This window comes from Gossypium hirsutum, unplaced genomic scaffold (genome assembly GCF_007990345.1).
Source record: "Gossypium hirsutum isolate 1008001.06 unplaced genomic scaffold, Gossypium_hirsutum_v2.1 scaffold_223, whole genome shotgun sequence".
NCBI classification, from domain to species: domain Eukaryota; kingdom Viridiplantae; phylum Streptophyta; class Magnoliopsida; order Malvales; family Malvaceae; genus Gossypium; species Gossypium hirsutum.
This window is the reverse complement of record NW_024402889.1, coordinates 1-14008: the sequence shown is the minus strand read 5'-3', so window position 1 is coordinate 14008 and position 14008 is coordinate 1. Positions and strand designations below refer to the sequence as shown.

The 14008-nt window shown below is 30.5% G+C and overlaps 4 non-coding genes and 1 pseudogene across 4 annotated transcripts; 1 reads left to right on the top strand and 4 right to left on the bottom strand.

Annotated features, from left to right (window-relative positions):
- Window positions 1–111: 111 nt before the first annotated feature.
- On the bottom strand, window positions 112–262 carry LOC121226500 (U4 spliceosomal RNA). The gene has a single exon (XR_005924289.1). It is a non-coding gene; the product is annotated as a U4 spliceosomal RNA (small nuclear RNA).
- A 1473-nt stretch (window positions 263–1735) lies between these two features.
- Window positions 1736–1932, bottom strand: LOC121226506 (U2 spliceosomal RNA). The gene has a single exon (XR_005924296.1). It is a non-coding gene; the product is annotated as a U2 spliceosomal RNA (small nuclear RNA).
- Window positions 1933–2601: 669 nt separating this feature from the next.
- On the top strand, window positions 2602–2766 carry LOC121226499 (uncharacterized; annotated as a pseudogene).
- Window positions 2767–11763: 8997 nt separating this feature from the next.
- Window positions 11764–11913, bottom strand: LOC121226502 (U4 spliceosomal RNA). The gene has a single exon (XR_005924292.1). It is a non-coding gene; the product is annotated as a U4 spliceosomal RNA (small nuclear RNA).
- A 1344-nt stretch (window positions 11914–13257) lies between these two features.
- Window positions 13258–13452, bottom strand: LOC121226498 (U2 spliceosomal RNA). Its single transcript, XR_005924288.1, has one exon. It is a non-coding gene; the product is annotated as a U2 spliceosomal RNA (small nuclear RNA).
- Between the last annotated feature and the right edge of the window lie 556 nt (window positions 13453–14008).

Below are 14008 nucleotides of genomic sequence, written 5' to 3'. Positions count from 1 at the left end.
TAAAATGCTAAATCCTTCAAATATTTTGAACACCTTAATTTCATAAACAAATTGTTCCATCTTAATTTTAAGGGGAAAAAGAAGAGCAAAGTAATTAACTAGAAATTGTAGGGTTTTACCCAGAAGGGAACCCTTCCAGAAATTCTCAAAGGCCAGGGCAGAACCCAGGCCTAAGAGGGGGTTTGGAAATAGTTTTCAACCAGCAATAGACGCGCCTCGGTTAAAACCTCACTAGCTGCGTCATTGCCCCAAGCGCAAAGATGGCTTGACCAGACCTTTTTAGCTTCATTTTATAGCAGGTGCAAGATTTGTCTGAGTTATTGTCCAGCACATGTGGGATATAATAGCCTAATTTTGTATATTTTGTTGTATCCTTGTTTAGCTTCTAGTGTAGTTTTTTTTTTGTTTAACTTCACAAGAAAATTAAATGAATAAATGTGTAATTAAAACTTTTTACCTATATTAAATAATAATAATATAAAAATACGATACATATGATTTTTTTTTACTTGTCTTCTATTCAAGTCAGCCACTTTTAGTGGTTGAATTATTTTGAAGTTTCAATTTTTCTAAATAATTATAAGTTACAAAGTAAAATGCTAAAACATGATTTGAGTAAAAATTAAATTTAAAATATAAATATAATAATACTTTATCATCAATTAAAAATATATCGAATATGGAGGTCATTGCTGATGCAAATGAGTTGAGGTGGATTTTGAGCGCCATGTTTAGTACTTCAAATTGTAAAAGAAAATGTTTTAAGAAATTGAAATTTAAAGCCTGGCATTAAATTTTTTTTTACTACTTTTTTTGCTCGGCCATCAAAATGATTATATTAAAAATAAAACAACCACTGAAAACAGTGGGATTACAAAGATAAAACAACATAAAAAATAACCCAACCAAAAGGATACACCAAAATAAAACCAGAAAACACCAGTAAACCATATAAAACAAGCCACATAAAACAGCTCTAAAAGTCAACTAGAGAAAAATCACCACCACACGAGCACGATCAAAACTCGGCATTAGCCATGCTGTTGGCGTTGCGGAACAACACCATAAAGACACCATGACACATTCACAAGAATGCCACCATAAAGACACTCGTTGCCTTCAAGTCTTCCTCTGAGATTAGTCAAGCATTTATCCAACTCCAATACCTCCGAGTTTAGAACCCTAAGTTCACTCAATTGATGAAGATCCTCCATCAGCTTCACAAAGACAACAGCCTTAGTGTACAAGTTCCAAACTCCATCTCGATTACGTGGTATTTAATTGAAGAACACGGCACCATGTGTGTGAAGCCATGTAAATGTTATATACAAATAGTAAGCATTGTTTCTATTATCGTAAAACAGTGAAATTTTAAAATCAAATAGCTTCTAGGTTCAATTTAAATGATTAGAACGTAGAACTGAAAAGCCAATTAAATGATTGAACGGCAATTCTATGCGCCAACTACAAATTGAAACAACAATTCTTCAATGAACTTCAGAAATTAAATTAGATACCATCCATTACTTCAAACAATTAACTAATCCAGGAGGGCAAACAGCAACTAAGTAATGCAGATGAAAATAATGAGAAATTATAGCCCTATGGTTTGGACTAAACCTCAAGTACATTAACCCTTAAAATAGTGTCTTTAAACAGCTTTACACCTCAATTATTAATACAATCCGAACAAGAAGCTACCGTCTATTGGTTCCAAAGGTTAAAACTACAATCGGAGGGGTGTGCCAGAACGATGCAGCAGTGCAAAACAAAGACGACACTCGAGAACCCCAATAGCAAGCTATTGTTAATGAGCTCTCCCCCTAAAAATATTGATTTAATATCATGCGGATCAATGATCCACGTATCAGATATTAAACTGATAAGAACAGATACTACACTTGATCTTAGCCAAAAGGCCGAGAAAGGTATGAGCTTAAACTCATCTTGATATTTCTTTTATAATGCGTCTCTGCCTTACCCTTGGCTTGCGCTCTCTATATGGGATTTCGACTATGTCAGAAGGAACTTTTAGTTTGCTATGGACAAAACTAGTATAATTTTTCCTGCACAGCACATTGCATGTTGGTGAATTTGCACATGTAAATTTTTGGATATTATAACACTAGTCCTCTTATTGCAGCTTGATATAGGTCAAAAGATGAAGAAGCAATCAGTCTTTCCAACTATGCAATATTGGTAGGTAAGCCATTAAATACTAAAGAAGAATTCGCAAACTGTAAGGTTTACATTACATGGAAGTTTCTGTTTGTATACTTTTGCAAAGGTTTCTATCTTTACACATGTTGCAAATTGTTGTTTTATTTAATGGCTTACCAATTCCATCGCGTAGTTGCAGGTCTAATCTACATGCTTCTCCAGCTTATGATCAGTATAGGCTGCAATAAGTGAACTATAGTTATATTATCCAAACATTTTCACGTGCAAAATCACCAGCATCCCATGTGGGGGTGCAGAAAAAATTATATACATTCTGTCCATAGCAACAAATGTTCAGACCTACTCCAAGACCCATATCGAGAGCACAAGCAAAGGGTGAGGCGAAGGTACATTATAAAATATAAATCTAGACATTTATTGATCCTTTTCTCGACCTTTTGGCTAAGATCAAGAGTAGTATCTGTTTCTATCAGTTTAATATCTGATACGTCCCCATTGCGTTCGCGTAGGATATAATTATTTTTTCCATATGGGTAAACAGCTTCAAAAGCTGTTATTATATGCTCTCTCCTTATGCAACACCTTTAGGTTTTGTTTGTCATGTGGTAGGGATGTAGGTCCAAGTTGTTGGCTTAGATTGTGTTCGGGGCATAAGGGTTTAAGATATTTCTAACTTTCAATGCTTATAAGCACTAATGAACATTTTTCAATCTCGATTTCTATTTATAAAAATTTTATTTTAATCAATTAGCATTTTTCTTCATTTTATAAAAATCTATTAAATACTTTTCGATATTAAATATTAGTCCTTTAAAGTGCCGGTAAATATAAAATCCATCGTTTCCATATTTAATACACCCCAATTTATGTGGTATTTTCATCTTATCTAATTAAATGTATTGTTCTTGCATGATTTTTGAAAGATTAAAATATCTCTTTAATCATATCTATATATATATATAAATCTGTCATATCTAATCTCTATTTCAAAGGGGTTGAAAGCCTATCTAAATCTATTTAGTGTAAGTCATATGATTCATAGTATAAAGTACATAATTGAATAGATTAATTGATCAAGATTTATTCCATTAGCAACAAATTTTGTTGAAGTAGAGTTGGTATAATAGAAAATGTATTCATATAACATGAATTGTCTGTTTTCGCTTTGAATGTCTAATTTGTACAGGAAATGTGCTCAATCTGAGAAAATAGGAGTAGATAAACAACTTTACTTCAATTCTAATTATTTTAACTAAATCTTTTAAGTAATAAATGTTAATTAGATTAAATAAAAAAAAAAAAAAAAAAAAAAAAAAAAAAAAAAAAAAAAAAAAAAAAAAAAAAAAAAAAAAAAAAAATAAAAAAATTAATTTATAATATTTAATGATTAATTATGTCATATATGAAAAAGAATTATTAGCAATAAAGAGAGGAATAAAAACACTTTCTTATATATTTAGCATCTGAAATTTTTATTATAAAAACTGATAATCAGGCAGTTAATCATTTTCTTACTAATAAAAGTGGTACCTCGAAGAATTAGATGATATAATAAATTATGTAATTTTAATTTTGAAGTCTTATACGTCTAAAGGTACTAACAATATTATTGTTGATTATCTTAGCATGCCATATGGATAGAGGTAAAAAACCTCTAGAAAAAGTCGATAAATGGACTACTGTTCATAAAAGGCCCAACAAAGGGAAACATTCAAATCGACAAATCCTAATCAAGGATTTGTGACAATACCTTCTCAAGTATCTTTTTATCCTAACCAAGGATTCTATATCCAATGGTAAGACAACCAGTTGGAACTCATTTATCATTTACACCACAACCGGTAAAGTCAATTCCCTTAGTCTCAAGATCCAAATTCAGCATATCAAGCTGGTTATACTGAAATTATAAAGGAGCAGAAAATTTTGTGCATCAGAAAATTTGTTGAAACCACACAAATTCAGGAAATAAAATCTTTTATAATTTAGACTTACCATCAGAATTATATAATTTTATTAATGATATATGGAAACCCATATTACTGAATAAATAGCTAATTTCAGGAGAGCTCTTACTAAGCTTTCACAATTTCTAGTTGAAAAAATAACTAAAGAATAAGAAGGTCATGATTTATTATTAAATCTATTTTATATCGAGATTGGGAAGAACTAGAAATCAGTTATTTAGATATTAAGGAGATAAACAATCTTCTTGATATATGTCAGTATTTTATTAATAAAGGAACAAATAGCCCTATTATGAATAAAATGTTTAGGTTATGTTTATATAATAAGGCTAGAAAAATTTTACCAGTGGAAATATTTACAAAAATAAATGGAGCTATCTGCAAACAGCAAGTTCAATTTCAAAAAGCTTTTTCAGAATATTTTTACAAGCCTATGTTATTACAAACGATTTAAATAAAAAATTCCCTACTATAAAATTTAGACTTGATCATGAACCATTTGATATAAGTAGTATTGGGTTTTGTTAAAGAAATAAAAATTCAAATTTTTCTTTCCATTTATTAAAAGATTTTTCTGCATTTATTAAATCTATATTATTACGTATGATAATGAAGATGATTTTTATTATTATTTTCATCTTGAAATCAGTAGTCTTAATGGTATAGCTAAAAAAGAAAAATTTTATCAGCCATATCAAATTGGATCATTAAAAAATGATTGGAGGTCCGAACCTTTCAGTAACTAAAGAAGAAAAAAGAAACTTGACAAAAATATTGACAAGTGTTATAATAATCTCAGTTATTATCATATCCAAACAAGAATAGATTTAATGACCAAAGTCCAATATTTACTTCAACAAAAACTTATAGCCTATGGACTGATGGAAGAAGAATATTGGCATATGATATTGGAAACACTCAAGATGATAGAGACGAAGAATCCGTGCAACTATTAAAAAAGATAGCTGACATGGAGATTGATGATATTTCATCACACATAATAGAAGAAATAAAAATACGTGGGAAATTAGAACTCACCAAGACTGTCAATAGATTCATTACAGCTAGATGAAATGGAGGAAATGAATCTAGTTAATATTCAAGAAGGATAAAGCCAATTGGAAAAAACCAATTAAAATATCAAGGAAGCAACTTGGGAAACGACATCCAAGTGAAACAAAAAAGGAAGCTACATGGGAAAATTACATCCAAGAAAGCAACTTGGGAAAACGACATCTAGGTGCAGACAAAAAGGAAGCAACGTGGAAGCAACCATGTCAATCAATGATGAGACATTATCCTTATCAGAAAAACTGTGCGAGATTCAAAGAAAATTAAATAGAGTTCAAGAATTCTCCTATAAAAGGGAGATGAAGGAAGCCTAAGAGGGCATCGAAGTTAGTTTAGAAAACCTTTCCCTATTCACTTCTCATCCACCAACCTCTCTTCAGTACAATCAAATAAAGTCCTCTGAAATCTAAATCTATGATTCCATTTAACCATCGACGATGCCCCGTATAAGAGAACTTCTTCCCAGTATATAATCACTTCAAACATGTTTACGCCACACAACAAGGACAAGCATAACGTCCTTTGGTACTCCAACCAGATAAATTGACATAAGCCGAGAAATCATTAATAGTCCACAACAAAGCTGTAAGCAAATAAAAGTTCTCCTTTCTCAGACATCATATGTTTCAACACTCGCCCATAACTGTTTCAACTCTTCAATAATTGCTGCATATAAATGTCAATATCATTTTCGGGGCCTTTCTCTCCAGGGATAATCATAGATAAGATAAAGAAGATTGATTCATGCAAATCTATGGAGGCAAGTTGTAAGGAACAAGCACTACAGGTCAAGTACTACGAATACTCATGATTTTAAAAGGATTAATCCGTCAGATGCTAGCCCAAGCCTCACATTCCGAGGATCGCTTACAAGCTTGGAAATTTACTGTCAAATGATTTCCAAGCTAAGAATCTGTAGGATGCCTTAATAATCCATCATTGGTCATCGATCATGATGCACCTTATAGACTCGGCTGTCTTTGATGACATGAAAAGCCTTTGAAGCCTTGGTATTAGTGGAACTATGAATTTAGGCAACATGTAGTCATTTGGGCAACTATGAATTTGTCGTACCCAAGGCCTAAATCTTTTATCAGTTTCTTCATATCTTTGCATGAATGAGGATCTTTGCAAACGGAAACATGTCTCTCAAAACTCTAACAACAGTGTAAAAGAGTTTCCGGTCCACCCCTCCCAAACATTTTAAGTGAAAAAGACGAATGTAAAGGACAATTTTAAAATTTTTGATCTCTCATAAAGTTCTTCATTCATTTCATTAAGTAATTGTAGAACTTTTCCGTTTCTCCATTTGGATCTTCATCAGGTACACTTCTTCCCGTTTCAATAAAAGCATTTCCACCAATATCACAATCATTGGATACAATAATTTCAAGTGGAAACGATTGCAAACCATGACTGTGCATATTAAATGCATCATGCAACATACCTTTCATGTCATCTTCTCTAACAGACTGATGGTAAGCATTATGAGGATAAGCCGGATTAATCGTTGAAGAGGTTCTACGAGGTGTACACTCTCCATGGAAAATCCATTTTTTATACCCCGAATAAAGCCATCAAAAATTAGATGTTCATAGACAACTTCACGAATATGCCAATTGATGTTGCTACACTTCTTACATGGGCAAAGAATCATATTCTCTTGGCTTGCATTTTGAAATGCCAAAATTTAGAAAAAATTTGTACTCCATTTCGATAGTCGTTGCTTACCCTTGACAAATTCATCCAACTCTTATCCATTTCGTAGTTCTTGAAGTCTAAAGTGACAATAAATTACTGTTACTTATATGTTCTAAATTGATCTAAATCATGTCATTGTACTAAAATAGATAATACATTTCAAGTATCAAGTATTTAATGGGTGTAAACTAATTCAGGTAAGTTGTTTATTTATAAGTATAAGAGTAGGGAAAAACAATAGTGTTGCCCAAATTTATGTGATTTTTATATATTTGATCCAAAGTTTTATGTAAGTTATGATATGATATATATTTATGTATTATGTAAGTTATGTAAGTTATGATATGTATTTATGTAAGTTATGATCTAAAGTTTTTTTTTATCTTTAAATGTTTATGTAAGTTATGATTATCATCTTTAAATTTTAACTTTAGATTTTAACCCTTTAATTATACTCTTTTAATTTTTAAATTTGTGTTTTATCACCTTTATGTTTGCTATACTTAAAAAGATAAAAATAACAAATTAATAATTATATGTTAATAAAGTTAATATTTGTTAATTTTCATCTATTTTGAGTTAATATTTAAATTAAATTTCCATGAACTTTTTACTTTATACTACGCATTAAAATCGATCAATTTATTTTTTGATAATATTATGAAAAATTAAAATAATTAACTTAAGATAAATATATTTCCTTTAAAAATTTTATTTTAATTAAATATTTTTTCTTGTAAATATTATATTATGTTTATTTTGAATTGAACTTTAAACTATATACTTTTAAGGATAAATAAAAAATATTATTTAAATTAAATTTCTATGAAACTTTAACTTAAAATAAATATAAAATTAATGAATTTAATTTAGAATTTAAAATAATAAATTAATAACACAATTAAAATCCAAAAGTTAGACTCAAGTTAATCTTCCTCTTCTAATTGTAATTTTTTATTTAGCTATTATCATGAGATAATAATTAATTTAAAATATTTTTAAGAAAACAATTATTTAAATTTTTATCCTGAATGATAACTTTATTAAAGAAAAACTAAAATATTTTTAAATTCGAAAATATGATATTAATTAAGTCATTTTACTTAGTAATTAATTTATCTCAAATGAGTAAACTTTTGTTCCTCAACGCGAAGAAATTAATAATATATAATAGTAAATTTAGATCTTAATGTTATATTTTTTTGTCAATTTAATCCTTATTAATTTTAGCTAACTAAAATTATAAAATAAAAAATAAAATTTAACATAGTTATTATAGTTTACATTAACAAATAATTTAAAATTATAAAAATAAAAAAATAAAATTAAAATTAAAAATATAAAAAATTCATAGAAATTCAAAATATTTAAAATTACAAATGCATTCATATCACCAAGTATTCATATCACCAACATTAAAAATTACTAACTGCCTTAAGCCTGGTAGTCTTAGGCTTATTCATTGCTAGGTACTATGACGCAATCCCCTCTTTTTGAAGCATTAATTAAGCTGAAATTTAATATGCTCTTATTGATGTGATCGAAGACATAAAGAAAACAGTTAATGAAAAACAACCATTAATTTAGTCTGTACCAGCCATTAAAAAGGATAGCACACCTTCGCACGAACTGCAACCTGCACCTGGGACAATATATCCTGCCCACTAAGCTGAAACTACGTATCTCCAAACCCAAGCTTAAGGTTTTTCCCAAACCAAAACCTGCAATAATAATCATGAGGTGTTAAAGACTCATTTTTCCTAAGCTGGTGACACTGTGGTAAAGGGTTTAAAATCAGAAGAATAATACATAAAAGATGGGATTCTCAAGAACCTTTATCAATAGCAGTTAAAGGATATCCTCCACCAAATAAGAAATTAGAAATCACACTAAGCACTATATAAGCTACCAAATGGCCACAAAACATACACAAGGGCTCATCCTCACACACATATAAACACTCAATCTCCCGGAGTTTTTTTAGGTGTTATTTGGCAGGAGATTCTCATGTTAGGGGAATCGAATGGACTGGTTATACCAAACCTCTAGTTTTTTTCCCTTTTTAGCTCTTCATCAATATTAAAAAGAAAGAAAGAGATAGCAAAATACACATGATAGAATCAGGACAAGCTGAAAGCAGGGAAATCACAATAAAAATAGTGTTCCACAAAAATCTGAAGCATGCACACAAACCAGACATCCTCCTATTCAGATGATTAAAGAAGGCACCCTGGGGTCAGTAAAAAGTTCCAACATTAATCAGATAAAAGAAAATCAGTTTGCAGAATATCACAAGGTTCTAATAACGTCGGTCAAGGGAAAGAAGGAACAAAAGGGATAAAAAGAATTCAATTGTCATGGGGAATAACAAATTACACAAAAGAAGTGAAACTAAGGTATATTAATAAAATATTCTTCGTTTCATTTCTGCAGTTGCCTTTCTTCCTTTTCCCCTATCGTCCAACGCTTTATTGGTGGTAATTATTGTGAGTGAATCATACTCCCCAAATTATCCAAACAAACATGGCTTTATTCTTAAGTATAATATCAAGAAAATAGTCCTATCCCATGTATAATAAAGGCACTTAGACATATTCATAAGAGAGCATATTACTAACATTATACAGGTTTCCCATGCAGATAGGTTTCGGGGAGAACAAACACGGCTCTCCCATATCCGCAGTATCTTTGTATCCACTCAATACAAGTAGTTTGGCCGCATTTTCCCCTGTTATTCGACATCAAAGGACAAGTAAAAATTATCAATAGTTTCAAACACAAGGAGAGGGAAAAAAGACCAACTACAAGCGGGAAAAACATGTAACATACTAGAAAATAGATCAAGCTTGAGAAAGCATGAACAAACAAAGTAAAAAAATCCTTCTAGCAGCTAATGAATGGGATATAAAAAAATAAATCATCCCCATGTATAGACAAATTATATACAAATACATCTAAAACAGTAATAAGACCATTAAATAACAATTAGGCAAGAATTTTTAACCTTTTTGAGCGGCAGCGGAGAGAAAGAGCAAGAATTTCCAGTCAAAAATTAGGCTTCAAAAAAGTTATAATGATGATTTGATAATTGGATGGAAACAAATTTTATGTTGGCTGTTTCTTTAATATTAGAGATTTCCGATCAGTTAGGGGAAATGGGGAAGAAATAAGTGATTTGGGAAAAATAACTTAGGGATTTCAGAGGAAATTTGTTTGGGGTAAAAACTAAAGAATTTCGGGCTAACAAAATGCACCGTTAGGTCCACTTTAATAAAAATTTGCGGCGTTTTATGAAAAACGCCCTAGTAATGAATCTTTGGCTTTTAGCCAAACGCCACAAAAATGGCCCGTTGTAAAATTTTAATACAATCGCTGCATTTTTGGTCCAAACGCCGCGATTTGCTTCCTTTTGTGGCTTTCTATAAATATCGTCATAGCTCTCTAAACTTTTGCGGCGTTTTTGTCAATCCCACTAAAAACGCCGCTAAAGCTTAATTTCCTGTATGGTTAAGAAACGGTTTGTTATAGTTATGAAGTTCCAAAAATTTGTAAACCGAGTCAACGTCATTTTGATAACCAATAAATCTTTCTGAAATGTACTTGACTTTGTATGAGATGGGATTTAAATTACACAGAATCAAATAACTTAATTACTTTCATACGGAAAGTATAATCTCTATTATAATTTATCAAAAAATAGAATTATTTTTAAGTAACTAATTTTTGTCTAGCTTATTGGCAGAATAACAATATATCAAATTATGTTTATAAGCTCTACTAATATATCTATTTCTAGAGAATGGGATACATTTCTAGTTGAATAAGATAAACCAAATAAATACTTATTTAATGCAAATATACTCCCCTGTCTAACTAGTTGGAGTGATGATGCGGCACACCCTAGTAAGTATTACTAAGGTGCCACCCCTCACTTATCATATGAGGGGATTGAAAGCCTTCTCATGTATTGAGTCTAATTATATGTTACTGCTTTAACTTTTGACCCTAACAATTTATAATTTAATCTATTTCAATATTTGTTTTTATTTTCCAAAATAAATATTAATTTAATTAATCAAATTAACTAAATTAATTTATGAATTACGCATACTATCCAAACTCAAAGTGTGTATTCTTTACACTCATTCTGTAGCCTTATTCAACTAGTTTATTATAATCTCTATTAGTTGCGTTAATACCTCATCAAGTTTTTTTGATTAAATCAAGCTCAAACATTCTTATCATTGTGATAAGAAGAGGTTTGTTACCCCCTGTAATACTTATTATTCTTGTTTGGTTCTTATGGTTTTCAAATTCTCAATTTTATTAAATGCTCTTTTTACTAATTTTAGCTTGTCCTACTTTTTCTATTCTATGTATGGTGTACATTTTCTTTTTATTATTTTCTCTAGTAGATAGTAAATTACCTGGTGTAACCGTTAATTAAATCGTTATATTTCCATTAATTGGAGTAGATTGGATTTTGTGAAATGATCAACAATTAATTCTGAATGATGTGGATCATTATTAGTTAATAAATTACCCTAAATTTTAATAAAAAATTATCGGTTAGAATATTATAATTTGTACTAATAGTTTTGCTTACGGTATTAATATCGCTTGGATCAACAAAGTTTCAATCCTCTCATTATTGTGTCGAACACTGCTCAAGAATTTTTCGTGTGATGGTATTTGTTATAATTTCAAAAATTCTAAAGTAAATATTAAAATGCTATGTTAATCCTTTCAAATATTGTGAACACCTTAATTCATTATCAAAACATCTTTCATTCTTAATTTTAAGGGGAAAAAAGAAAGAGCAAAGTAATTAACTAGAAAATTGTAGGGTTTTACCCCGAACTCGGAACCCTTCCAGAAATTCCTCAAAGGCCAGGGCAGAACCCAGGCCTAAGAGGGTCTGGAAATAGTTTTCAACCAGCAATAGACGCGCCTCGGTTAAAACCTCACTAGCCGTCATTGCCCCAAGCGCAAAGATGGCTGACCAGTATCTTTTTAGCTCCATTTTAAGCAGGTGCAAGATTTGTCTGAGTTATTTCCGTCATATGGGACTTAATAGCCTAAATTTGATGTATTTTGTGTATCTGTTAAGCTTCTAGATGTAGGTTTTTTTTTGTTTAAACTTCACAAAAAATTAAATGAATAAAATGTGTAATTAAAACTTTTTTACCTATATTAAATAATAATAATATAAAAATACGATACATATGATTTTTTTTACTTGTCTTCTATTCAAGTCAGCCACTTTTAGTGGTTGAATTATTTTGAAGTTTCATTTTTCTAAATAATTATAAGTTACAAAGTAAAATGCTAAAACATGATTTGAGTAAAAATTAAATTTAAACATAAATATAATAATACTTTATCATCAATTAAAAATAATATCAAATATGGAGTCATGCTGATGCAAATGAGTTGAGGTGGATGTTGAACCCCATGTTTAGTACTTCAAATTGTAAAAGAAAATTTTTAAGAAATTGAAATTTAAAGCCTGGCATTAAAATTTTTTTTTTACTACATACTTTTTTGCTCGGCCATCAAAAGATTATATTAAAAATAAAACAACCACTGAAACAGTGGATTACAAAGATAAAACAACATAAAAAATAACCCAACCAAAAGATACACCAAAATAAAACCAGAAACACCAGTAAACCAATAAAACAAGCCAATAAAACAGCTCTAAAAGTCAATAGAGAAAAATCACCACCCACACAGCACGTCAAACTCGCATTAGCCATGCTGTGGCGTTGCGGAACAACACCATAAAGACACCATGACACATTCACAAATGCCACCTAAAGACACTCGTTGCCTTCAAGTCCCTCTGAGATAGTCAAGCATTATCCAACTCCAATACTCGAGTAGAACCCTAAAGTTCACTCAATTGATGAAGATCCTCCATCGCTTCACAAGAAACAGCAGTTACAAGTTCCAAACTCCATCCCGATTCGTGGATTTAATGAAGAACACGCACATGTGGTGAAGCATGTAAATGTTATATCAAATAGTAAGCATTTTCTATTATCGAAAACAGTGAATTTTAAAATCAAATGCTTCTAGTCAATTTAAATGATTAGAACGTAGAACTGAAAAGCCAATTAAATGATTGAACGGCAATTCTATGCGCCAACTACAAATTGAACAACAATTCTTCAATGAACTTCAGAAATTAAATTAGATACCATCCATTAGGTTTGGACTAAAACTCAAGTACATTAACCCTTAAAATAGTGTCTTTAAACAGATTTACACCTCAATTATTAATACAATCCGAACAAGAAGCTACCGTCTATTGGTTCAAAAGGTTAAAACTACAATCGGAGGGTGTGCCAGAACGATGCAGCAGTGCAAAACAAAGACGACACTCGAGAACCCAATAGCAAGCTATTGTTAATGAGCTCTCCCCCTAAAAATATTGATTTAATATCATGCGGATCAATGATCCACGTATCAGATATTAAACTGATAAGAACAGATACTACACTTGATCTTAGCCAAAGGCCGAGAAAGGTATGAGCTTAAACTCATCTTGATATTTCTTTTATAATGCGTCTCTGCCTTACCCTTGGCTTGCGCTCTCTATATGGGATTTCGACTATGTCAGAAGGAACTTTTAGTTTGCTATGGACAAAACTAGTATAATTTTTCCTGCACAGCACATTGCATGTTGGTGAATTTGCACATGTAAATTTTTGGATATTATAACACTAGTCCTCTTATTGCAGCTTGATATAGGTCAAAGATGAAGAAGCAATCAGTCTTTCCAACTATGCAATATTAGTAGGTAAGCCATTAAATACTAAAGAAGAATTCGCAAACTGTAAGGTTTACATTACATGGAAGTTTCTGTTTGTATACTTTTGCAAAGGTTTCTATCTTTACTTTGGGAATTGTTGACGTCCACAATTTATTAAAATATGTTATATTTTACATTTACCGTAATTAAAGCATCTTATGAATTAATGTCTTACACTAATTTTTAAATTAATTAATTTTTTATTCAGAAAAAGAGTTTCGAAGCCCAATTGCAGGTGACATAATTTTGAATAGGAAGATTTGTAGCTGCTTTG